Below are 12,366 nucleotides of genomic sequence, written 5' to 3'. Positions count from 1 at the left end.
AGTTAAACTAAGTTGTTAATAATTAAGTAAAGGTAGAGTATACCTATTCCTTCTATTGAGTGTAAGAAACCTGATTTTAAACATTATTATCATATTCCTGAAAATACTAGTAATTTTGGTCCAGTCCTTAATTATATAGTAGATCAAATTGGTGAATTAAGATCAGAGGTTGATAACATACATGCTCGTTGTATTAATATTGAAAACAAAATATCAATAACCACAACCGATATTAATAAATAAATAAAAAAGTAAGTGATTTTAATTTAAAAGAACAAGTTAAACAAGTACAACTTGTTTTAACAGACGAGGTAAGACATCAATCTATTAAAGAACTCAGTAAGGATAATGTTCAACATATCCTTACTAAAGCAGATAAAAAAATGAACTCATGGTCTTCTAACTTAGTTTCCAAATCTGGAAAGGTTGCTCTTATTCAGAGCCACCTAGAGGCTATACCTTCGTATGCTATGACCACTACTCGTTTACCTGTTTCAGTTACTTTGTCTCTTGATAGTTTAAGTAGAAGTTTCTTTTAGAAGTGGTCCCCAGCAAAGGCAAGCTTACCTATGGTTGCTTGGGATACAATTTGTCAACCTAAATCCTAAGGGGGTCTTGGTCTTCGTAAATCAAATGCTATTAACTCTGCATTCTTGGCTAAACTTGGTTGGAAGATTATGTTTGACCCGTCTAACTTATGGGTCCAGTCTGTCACTGCTAAATATTTACGTAAAGCTCACTTCCTTACCTATCGTACTCAGCCTAGAGACTCTTGGATTTGGAAAAAGATTCTCTAAATCTGCCCTCTCTTAATTAGGGGGCTTCGGTGGAAGGTGGGGAATGGTTCTTCTATCCTATTTTTGGTTGATATTTGGTGTGCTCACACCAATATTATTGCCCTTCTCGGTCTGGACCCTGATGAAATTGCGAATATTGATATGATAGTTGATATGTTCATCACTGATGATAATACTTGGGATGTCCCTCTTCTGCTTACTATTCTTCCCAATAATATAGTTCAAACTATTAGAGGAATTCCCCTTCCCTCCTACAATGTTCTAGATGAACCTTGTTGGGGTCTCTCTAAAGATGGTCAGTTCACTGTCAAATCTGCTACTTGGCTTGCCCATTCTCATGTTCTGCCTGTAGGAGTTTATAGGTACTACGCAGCGGAAAAACATGAATCATATTCAATCAAGTACCAATCCCAAGAATCACATGCATAACACACAAGACACATAATCATACCTTTGACGCGTGAATTCCACGAAGCTATTCGACAGGCAAATCAGGGAGAGAATAGAGCCCCAAGCGTTGCTCCTTTACTTAGTCCACGAGATTCGAACGAGCCGTCCACCAATACTAGATTGGTCGAGTGATTTAGGAAAACCGCGATCACCACCTTTATGGACAACCGACCACCGCACGAACCACCACCACCACCACGAACCACCACCGACGTGAGGAGGAGGAGAGAGCCGTGAGAGAGAGAGGACTTTGAGAGGGGTTGGGTTCCGTGTTTGCTAATTAGGGTTTGATCACACTGGTCAGTTAATTCCTTCTGTACATGCAAACCTAGGCACCTAGTCTATTTATAATCTCATTATAATTAGACTAGGGCACGAAGCCCAAAAACCTCTTAATTCCCCTACATGGCCGGCCACCTAAAGTGATGAGGCCCATGATGGGCCTCGTCCTCTAATGCTCGATCTAGCCCCTTTGTGTGACCATATAGGATTCGTCCAATTGGGGTTTGGGCTATTTTACTAATCCAAAGATCGTTAGTACCTCTAGCTATGAAAAAACGACGACCCAAAAGTACGAACTTAATTATCTCCATAATTTGATCCATTTATGTATCTAGTAATTGCACACGACGAAGACATAACTCCTTCACTTCCTATCTCTAAATGGGAATTTCATTGGATTTGGAAATTAGATATTCCACCTAAAATCCAAATTTTCCTTTGGCAAATCCTTCATAACAGCCTTACTACTCGTCATACTTTATCTTCACGTAATATTAATGTCCCTAGTTATTTTGTACTGTGTTTAAATCATTATGAATCTCAAGATCATCTTATCCTCTCTTTTCCATTTTCTATGGGTCTTTGGTCTTCTTCTTCTGTTCTTCAGTGGCTTGGTCGCATCCCTCAGATTAATCAGGCCCATGATTTATTACGCTCTCTTGAGTTCATTATACTCCTTCCTAAGATAGCTATCTTGTTTTGGATTATTTGGAAACATCATAATGCAGTTATTTTTAAGAACTCTTCTGCTACTATTCATAGTGTTTTTATTCGGGCTTTCCCTATGTTTAAGGAATGGGAATCTCGTTCCCTTCTTGACACAATTCACTTACTGACTATGTCACCTCCATTGCCTCCTCCTCCGTCCCCTCCACCTATTGTCTCATGGTCTCCACCTCCTTTCGGCTTTTGTAAACTTAATTTTGATGGTTCTTCCTATCAGAATTTTGCTATTGTAGGTGTGGTCATTCAGGATCACCTGGGGAATCATATTATCAGTCGAACTTATAATTTAGGTTCTCGTTCTTGCCGAAGCTATTGCCCTTCAAAATGGCCTCCTTCTTGCTGGGGAATTAAATATTTCTGATATTTTTATTAAAGGTAATAATTTTACTGTTATTAATATTTTGCAGGGTTATTTCACCTGTCCATGGAAACTTCAGCTTCTTATGGTGGATGCCAAGGCTATTTTGGATTCTTTTACGAATTTTCAGGCAAGACACATATATCGGGAAGGCAATCGGGCATCAGACTATGTTGCCTCTCTCGGCTACTCTACTCCGACTCATCAAGATATATATCCATTTTTAGATAGTAAATTTTCTTATTTTTTACTCCTTGATAGTTTAGGTCACAGTCTTGCGAGAAGACGTACCTAAGCTCCTCAATGTATCTTACTTTTCAAAAAAATAAAATAAAGAAGTATCATCTAGTAAGGAAAAAATTGTTCCTTATAAATATAAATATCCTTTTCAAAATCTAGATAAAAATAAGAAGTTTATTGTATAACTCCCTAAAAGACCTACTAGTAATCAAGAAAATAACGAAGAAACTAAAGACGAGCCATCATCTTCGGGAGAAACCAATTGAAGAATTGCAAATCTTGTTTGATAAAGAAGAAGACCCTGATAAGATAAATGATATCATGAAAATAATTTTTGAAAAAGGGATTGTTGATGATAATGTAGTAGAGGAAAATAACTATGCTACTTTAGAGAAGATTTATATCAACAAATGGGATTAATGAAACTAGATGATCTAGACTTTCTACTTATAGAAGTGGTTAAGCAAAAGATTGAAAATAAACCAGGTAAAAGAGTAATGGATAATAATGATGTTGGAGAAGAAATTATTAATGAAAACATTAATGTAAACAATGATATCCAAAACAAAACCAAAACAGTGAAAAAAGAAAAAAAAAACAGGACGAAAATATCATTTGATATTTTGAAGAGTAAGTAACTAGGGATGATATAGAAAATTATAAATACGGTTAGTGTACCATATTTTTCAAAAAAAAAAATAGTGTTACCATAAAATGTTACCTATTTTAAAAGTGATACTTTATAATGTTACTTATGATAAAAGATTCATATGCTATAAAGTTTCTAGCAATCAAGTTATTAACTGATGGAGTAAACATGCATAAAGGAACTCGACCTATACAATTAAGATGGAAGGTAGTCTATAAGTTAGTTAACAATATAGATTCATCGTTCAAGAAACAAATAGTAGATGCTCAGAAATATGAGCAAGGAGGAGGCCCTAAGAAGAAAATCACACCTATAAAAGTAGATCCTAATGAGATTGAAATAGAAAAACTTGGGAAAAATTGTTCATGAATCCTGCAGTAAAAAATAGGTCAAGTAAGATGTTAATTGATGACTCAAGATTACTTCATATTGGGGTAACTACTAATCCTAAAATGCAGAGAAGTATGAGTCTTATAACACCAAGTCTAAGTAGACAAAATTCAACTATAATAAGGATGAAAAAACAAGTCAATGAGAAACCCGAAGAAGATGAAGAAGAAATATTGGCTTTAATAAAAAAGTTAAATGAAAAATATGAAGCTAAGAAAGCCTTAAAGCAACCAGCAAGACATAGTATAGATATTGGTTCATGTTCTAATTTAGAAGTGCATGAAGATCCGAATAATTCTATTATTGATAAAAGAAAGGTAATTGGATATAAAACCAAAACTGTGAGTGAACTAGTATATGAAGATGAATTCAATATGCAAATGGAAGCCTGTAATGAAATATCCGGTACTAATCTTAATAGCATTTATGTTCCAATTGATATATGCATTAAAGATTATAATAAATATAAATTATGTGCATATATTAATAGACTATTAATAGTGGTTGTTCTACATGTTTTGGAAAAAGATCATTATTCCCAGAATTCTTGTGGAAAAAGGCTAAATCCTATGCAAGTTAAAATTGCTCATAATAGTGTCATGATGCATACGGAAATAATTGAAGAATTACCAATAGAAATTGGAGGAGTTCAATGTATTATTCCTATTTTATGGGCTAATGATCAATCTAATCATGATAAGATAATATGAAATAACTTTCAAAGGTTATACTCTCCATGCACTCGAACCATTGGTCAAATAATCTTTACTATTAATGGTCATTCTGTTCCTATACAAAAAATAACAAAGGCTTATACTCATCAGATTATGGAACACTAGTATAATTGAGTTTATGTAACACGTTTTAGTAACACTTTTTAAAATGCAAAATTATTAGAATGATAAGTAACACTTTAGTAACATTTTTGTAGAAGGTAACATTGAAGGTAACACTTTTATCATAAGTAACATTATAAAGTATCACTTTTAAAATAGGTAACATTTTATGGCAACACTATTTTTTTTTTTTTTTTTTTTTTTTTTTTTGAAAAATATGGTAACACTAGCTAGGGGTGAGCAAAGACCCAGGGTACCCGGTACCGGACCCGGAACCGGTTAGGATCCGCCGGGTCCGGACCCGGAACTGGTCCCACCGGTTCCGGGACCGGGTCCAAAATGTCGGACCCGGTTGTAACCGGTTCCGGGACCGGGTCCTAAAATTTCGGACCCGGTACCCACTGGGTACCCGGTTTAAACCAATTCCAGTTCCGGGTACCCGGTCCCGGATCCAGACAATCCGGGTACCCGGAACCGGTACTGATTTAGTTATAAAAAATTATTTTTTTTTAAAAAACCCAACAATCCACAGTCCAATACAACATTAGGCCCATTTCATCCAACTCATTTCTGCTAGGGTTTCTGTCAGCCACTAAGCCTCCTCATTTCATTGAATTCATTTTTGCTAGGGTTTTGTTCTTCTCTGTTCATTCTCAATCTTCTCTGTTCTCCTCTGAAAATCTCATCTTGTCTTCTTTCGTTCTCATCAATTCACTGATTCTCGGTCTTCTTTCGTAAGTATTTTTCTCTTGGTACTCAAAATCTCATCCTCTCTTTCGTTCTCATCAAGCCACCGAACGACTGTCTCTTTCGTAAGTATTTTTCTCACTTTGTTTGCTTTTTGTTTCATCTTGCATATGTAGATCTCTGGTACTGTTTATTACTGCTTGCATTTTCTTTGGAGATAGTTAGAGTGTTTATGTTAATTTTAATTTTTATTTTCTTCAATTTCTGAGGGTGTTACGAGTGTTTAATATGCTGAAATCAATGAATTGGTACAAATTGACTGCACTTATAGTCTTTTTCTGCAATTTCTGGGTGTTTGAATAGATTCTTATTGAGTATTAATTGGTGGGTACCATTTTTAGTTGCTGTACATGTTTAGTTCAGTCATTGCTTTTATAGAAGTTGTTGTTTGGCTGTTAACATTGTGGTGTTGATCTCAGTACATGAGGTGGGTACACTGGGGTTTCGTTTTAATGATGTTATGTTTGCTGCTTGCATTCTCCCTGATAGAGTTAAAAACATTGGAAGAAACAGAGTCAATAACTCAATGTTCTATCTTTTGGCTTTTACCACTTGCGATGGATTAGTGGAAAAATTTCTTTAGAGGAGATATTTCCCAAAGTTCAAAAATTTTTTGTTGAATTTTTTTCCTGACTGAATGATTAAATAAAAAAATCATACTACACTACACTACAATCCCATCTTCTGATCACATTCACCTTGCATCTTTGCAATAGTGTTTTTTTTTTTTTTTTAATCTAGTTATCATGATATTGGTTTACCTTGTTTTTTTCAGATTTTCAGATCTATTTCTTGTTTTATTGAGCTGGTCTTTTCTGAAATTTGTAGTTGTGGAGAAAGATGTAGATGGTGATGCATGTGCAGGAACTACAGTTGGATTTCTATGTAGAATTCTGCTTGTTTAAAAGGTTTTTATAGAGGAGAAAGTGTTTCAACAACTAAAGGAACCTTCTTTTCATAAGATTAATTACCATTTTTTCTTTATTAAGTTCCAATTCCTTTTTGTATTCTTCATGAAGATGATGTACTAGGATCTGTGCATATTGTCTCTCCTTTCTTTCTTTGTGTTTATGTGAGTGAGACAATATCAGTTCTGACTGTTGTATGTATTTGTGTAATGCATATAATCACTCTCACTTTGTGTAATGTTTATGTCTTATTAAAGTTTAATTTGTTCCTATTTCAGAACTATGAGCAATACCGACAATTCGTCAGTCCCTATGGATGATGAAAGTGAGGTTGGAAACGAGAATGCAACAACCAAATCAACCAAGGTTGGTGACAAGAGGAAGTCTGAATACTGGAACCATTTTTGGGATTTTAGAGATCCAGTAACCAAAAAAATTGTTCAAGTCAAATGCAAATATTGTGAGAAAATGCTAACAGGTAATACTAATAATGGAACTTCTTCATTAAAGAAACACCTTGGTGCATGTTCAAAATACCCTCCAAATGTAGACAAAAAGCAAAAACTCATTTCTGTTTACAAGTCTCCTGAATCTGATGCTACTATAGTCTCTAATTGGAAATTTGATGAAACTGCTTGTAGACTTGGTTTGGCAAGAATGGTTATTGTTGATGAACAACCATTTTCTATTGTTGAGCGTGAAGGTTTTAGGTATTTTTGTAGTGTTGCTGTACCTCAATTTCATATACCTTCACGTTTTACAGTTGCAAGAGATGTGAAGAATATATTTGTTTGTGAAAGTGGAAAATTAAAGAAATTAATTGGGTGTTTGAAATCGAGAGTGTCACTAACAACTGATTGTTGGACCTCCATTCAAAATTTTAATTATCTTTGTTTGACTGCTCATTTTATTGATGATAATTGGAAGTTGCATAAAAGAATTTTAAATTTTCAATTAATGGATAGTCATAAAGGTAAGGAAATTGGAAAAGTTGTGGAGGCATGTATTCTTAAATGGGAGATTGAGGATCGATTGTTTTCTTTAACTGTTGATAATGCTAGTTCAAATGATGTGGCGGTTGGATATTTGAAAACACATTTTCATGATAAACTTGTTTTGGAGGGTTCATTTTTTCATATGAGATGTGCTTGTCATGTTCTAAATTTGATTGTGAAAGATGGTTTATCTAGTGTGAAGTCTTCGATTGCTCGAATTCGTGCTGCTGTTAGATATGTGAGGAGTTCACCTTCTAGAGCTAAATTGTTTGCACACTCTTCTATGTTGGTTAAAGTTTCTTGTAAAGGTTCAGTTTGTCTTGATGTGGCAACTAGATGGAATTCTACCTTTCTCATGCTTGAAACCGCATTGAAATTTGAAAAAGCTTTTAATAGGTTTGCGGAAGATGATCCTGATTTTAGTAGGGAACTCAAGGATGGAGTACCTACACAAGAAGATTGGGTAAATGCTAAAGTGTTGTCTTTGTGTTTGAAATTATTTTATGAGTCTACAAAGAAAATGTCGGGTAGTTTATATGTTACTACAAACTTGTATTTTCACGAGGTTTTGGAGGTGTTAAGTTGTTTGATAGAATGGGAAAACTCTACAAATATGGATATTCGTATTATGGGTAGACAAATGAGGGAAAAGTTTGATAAGTATTATGGGGATCTCGGTAAAACTAATATCATGATGTTAGTTGCGGTTGTTTTAGATCCTCGATATAAGCTTAGGTTTTTGAAGTATTCTTTTAAAAAACTTTATCCTAACGACTTTGCCAAAGTCGATGTTATTTGTGACAATTTGTATGACAATGTTCAGAAGTTATTTAACCATTATGATGCTATTATTGCTTCTTCCTCTTCCAAGAATAATCGTAATATTAATGTTGCCAATGTGGATAATGGTTCTGAAAACTTGAGCTCTTCAAATAGTGAGCAAATGAAAAAGTTTTATGATGATTTTGATGAGGAAGAAAGTGATTTTATTGTTGAAAAAAGTGAATTGGATTATTATCTTGAAGAAGCTCGGGAGAGAAGGGTTGAAGGGGAAATGTTTGATATTTTGGGTTGGTGGAAAGAAAAAAGTGACAAATACAAAGTATTGTCAACATTGGCTAAGGACATTTTGGCTATACCAATTTCTACGGTTTCTAGTGAATCCGCATTTAGTACATCGGGTCGCATACTTGATCAATTTCGTAGTAGTTTGGGGCCAAATATGGTGGAAGCTTTAGTTTGTACTCAAGATTGGTTAAGGGCGTCAAATGTATGCATTGATATTGAGCGCTTCCTTGAGGATGTTCAAAAATATGAAGAAGGTAATACACTAATACTTCTATTATTTTGTATATTTATCTATTTTATTTCTCTAAGTTTATTACTTATATTGTTTACTGTTTTTTTTAGAATTGGATGGTAGTGACACTGGCATCACACAAGTTAATGAATTTGTTGGAAATAATTGATGTGACAAAGGTTTGTATAATTGTATTCTTAATTATATTGTATGAAAAGATATCAAATGACAAATATTCTAAGGACATTTTGGCTTTTGTTTATAGGGAATTTGTGCTTCCTTGTTGGCTGCTGCCTCTTTGCTTTGTTGTCTGCTGTATGCTGTCTTTCTCCGTTGCTTAGATGGTTGCTGACTTGCTGCTGGTCTTGTTGCTGGCTGATGGTGTGCTCAGCTGCTGCCTGCTGATGGTGTGCTCAGCTGCTGCCTGTTGCTGCCCTTCCTTTTCTTCCCTTTTTTTTTCTGAACTTTTATTTAAGTAGTTGTTTTGGTTATGTTTGGATGTTTGGACTTTGCAGCATTGTTGAAGTTTGTTGTACTGATATTTTAGGTTGTTGAATTGGTACTTTTTGGCTTATTAGTTTGTAATATTTGTATTTTGAAATATTTGTATTTTGCTAGCCTCCAAAACTAATTTAGGGATATTATTATGTTAATATAACTAGCCTGCAAAATTCCATTATATATAATAATATATTATATAACAATTATAAAGAAAAAAACAGTATTTTACTACGTTGAATAATACCGGGTACCCGGTTTTGGAACCGGTTCCTACCGGGTCCGGGACCAGTTCCAAAAAATTTGGATCCGGTATTAACCGGTTCCGGGACCAGTTCCAATTCTTGGGACCCGATTATAACCGGTTCCGGATCCGGGTATTACAAATATGACCGGGTACCCGGTCTTGCTCACCCCTAACACTAGCCGTATTTATAATTTTCTATATCATCCCTAGTTACTTACTCCTCAAAATATCAAATGATATTTTCGCCCATTTTTTTTTCTTTTTTCACTGTTTTGGTTTTGTTTTGTTCCTTTTTTATTTTTACTTTATGTCTTCTTCTCTCTCCTCTAAGGTGAGGCAAAGCAAGCTATGCAGGAAGAGGATGGAGCAGTCGGAGGACCGTTGTCACAGTCAAGAACACCGACGGGATGGACCAACGAGCGGCGTTAACTACAGAAAATACGCCACTTTTAACAATCGAAAGTTGTGAGTTTTCTTTGATTTTTGATTTTGCATTGTCAATAATTTCGATCTAGGGTTTATTTTTGCTGCATATTCATTGCAAGGGGTAACATTTATTGATTAGATTTTTGTTATTCATTCTGATTTCCGCATAACTTGAATTTCACCCTTTTTCTTCGAATTTTCTTCTTTTTAATACAATTTTTGAATTTTTGTTCTGTTCTTGGGTATATGATGATTTTTATGAAATTATTTGTTGTAAATAGGCATTTGTTTGAGTTAATTAACTCCAAAATCCAAATTGTGGTAATTTGTTTCTCTTATACGTTTATTTCTTCTCAAAGGCGAAACTTTTTGAGTTTTTATTGTTTCGCTGGTGGCGGCCATAGCAATGGTCCTAGTGATCGAAGTAGAGATGCTCGTATTTTGAGTAGAAATCCACCAACATCTTATAAGTGGAATTTTCTACATTTTTTCAAAAAAAAAAACTAATCAATGGCGGACATAAGTACATAACAATGGTTGGAGCAAAGACGTCCACATTTGAGGTAGATATAAACCTGCTTTATTAGTCTCATTATCAGTTCTTTTTAATCAAACAAGGAGTTCCTCAACAGCTCATGGCTGCTCACCTCCAACTCCTTCAATTTTGTCAGTTGTCGACTTTAATTTCTGATATATAAATGATTTTTGAAGCCTGAATTTTAATTATATCTTTTTTAATTTATTCTTTCTAAATTCTAATTATGTGTTTTTTTTTTTATTTTTTATTCTGATCAATAATTAATTAGCAGTATCAAGAATTTGTCAAAAAAAAAAAAAAAATAGCAGCATCAAGAAGACAGCAAGTCAAGTCATTGCTGGACCCTAAGCTGCCTTAAGTTGCTTAACATCCTAGTCATCCTCTCTTTGCCTCTTTCTCATTGCTGAGTGGTAATGTAGTACATCCTCAATAATCACTTAGCACTTAGTAGTATATAGCTTGTATTTATATTTATATTATAAGTGTGAAAGTTCACTCATTCTGCAAGTAGGAAGTTTTGTAGTGTATCTTTTTTTTTTTTTTTTTAATTCTCAAGTTAAGCTATTGCATTTTTGTTGAAATTTATACACTCATTTGAATACAATTGAACCCTAAGCTACTATATTTATGCTGAATATATCACAAAATAACCATATTTTAGGCTCTCACTAAACTACATGATACACTTTGCAGTACCTAGCCCCCCTTGTGTGATGGCAGCTAATACCAAGAATTGCTAATTCTATCCACAACTATCTATATAAAGTTCTTCAAGACCTCAGTAAGACAATAAATCTTGGTCGTTCCTTTAAGAAACTGAAGTAATAAAAGGAAAGAGAGAATTTACAATGTGCCATTCATGGATCATTACTCCTATGTTTGCTTTTTTTTTTTTTTTTTTTTTTTTTTTTTTTTTGTAACTAACTTTCAATAATGTAGGAGTAGTGGACCTGGATTGTTTTAGATGAGATATAACGTGCTATGAACCACTTTTTTCATTTGAGATAGATTAGCATTCATGTTTTTCTTTTATTTCAATAAAGCTAGATTATTGACGATTGCTGGTTTTATTTCTACAGGCTTGTTACTGTTGCCTACTGCTAATATTGCTGCCTCGCCTGCTCCTATCAGCCTGCTGCTATTGTTGTCTGCTAACTACATGGACTATCACCACCAGGCAGTGTTGTTCTGCTGCTATCTTTGCGCTGTTATTGCTTGCTGCTAACTATTTACGCGCTGTTACTACTAGCTGCTGTCTGCGCGCTGTTACTGCTAGCTGTTGTCTGGAAACTACATAGACTTATTTTGACTTTTCTTTTTTTGGAATTTGGTGGTCTGATCTATAGAATAAAGTTGACTTTCCTTTTGTTTTAATTATTAGATTAAACAAACAAATTGGTGTAATTATGGATGTTTTTTGTAAGAAACTATGAAATTATATCAATTGAAATTATTGTCTATTATTTAATTTTACATTCGTGGTTGTTGTACATGATAATACTATTTTTATATTTAAAAAAATTAAAAAGTTGAATATATTAGATGATAATAATAATAATAATAATAAATAATAATAATAATAATAATAATAATAATAATAATAATAATAATAATAATTGATTAATAAGGTGTTACATTATTTTGCAAAAAGTAATACATAATGTTGATTACAATGTTACTGATGATTGAAAAATGTTACCTAATAATCAACTAGGTGATACATTAGTTTGCTAAAGTGATATATAAAGTTAATTAAAGTGCTACTATATGATTGAAAAATGTTACTAAAGATAAGTAAGTGTTACATAAAAGATAAAAAGTAACACTTAAGAAATGATACTAATAATATAAATTGTGTTACGTAAAAGGGCTAATTGTATCACTTTTAAAAGTGTTACCATAGGTTAGTCAAAATGTTACATAAGACCTTAGGTAACATGGGTGGATGTATCACCCACTAAAGTGTTACCTATTGTTTA

General features: G+C 33.7%; 1 long non-coding RNA gene across 1 annotated transcript; it reads left to right on the top strand.

Moving 5' to 3' along the window:
- The first annotated feature begins 10,418 nt into the window (after positions 1-10,418).
- LOC110724975 lies at positions 10,419-11,860 on the top strand. Its single transcript, XR_002512110.1, has 2 exons — positions 10,419-10,797; positions 11,467-11,860. It is a non-coding gene; the product is annotated as an uncharacterized LOC110724975 (long non-coding RNA).
- The last annotated feature ends 506 nt before the right edge of the window (positions 11,861-12,366 follow it).

Source organism: Chenopodium quinoa, unplaced genomic scaffold, assembly GCF_001683475.1.
Source record: "Chenopodium quinoa cultivar QQ74 unplaced genomic scaffold, ASM168347v1, whole genome shotgun sequence".
In the NCBI taxonomy this organism is placed as follows: domain Eukaryota; kingdom Viridiplantae; phylum Streptophyta; class Magnoliopsida; order Caryophyllales; family Amaranthaceae; genus Chenopodium; species Chenopodium quinoa.
The sequence above is the reverse complement of the archived record's forward strand: the minus strand, read 5'-3'. Positions and strand labels throughout refer to the sequence as shown.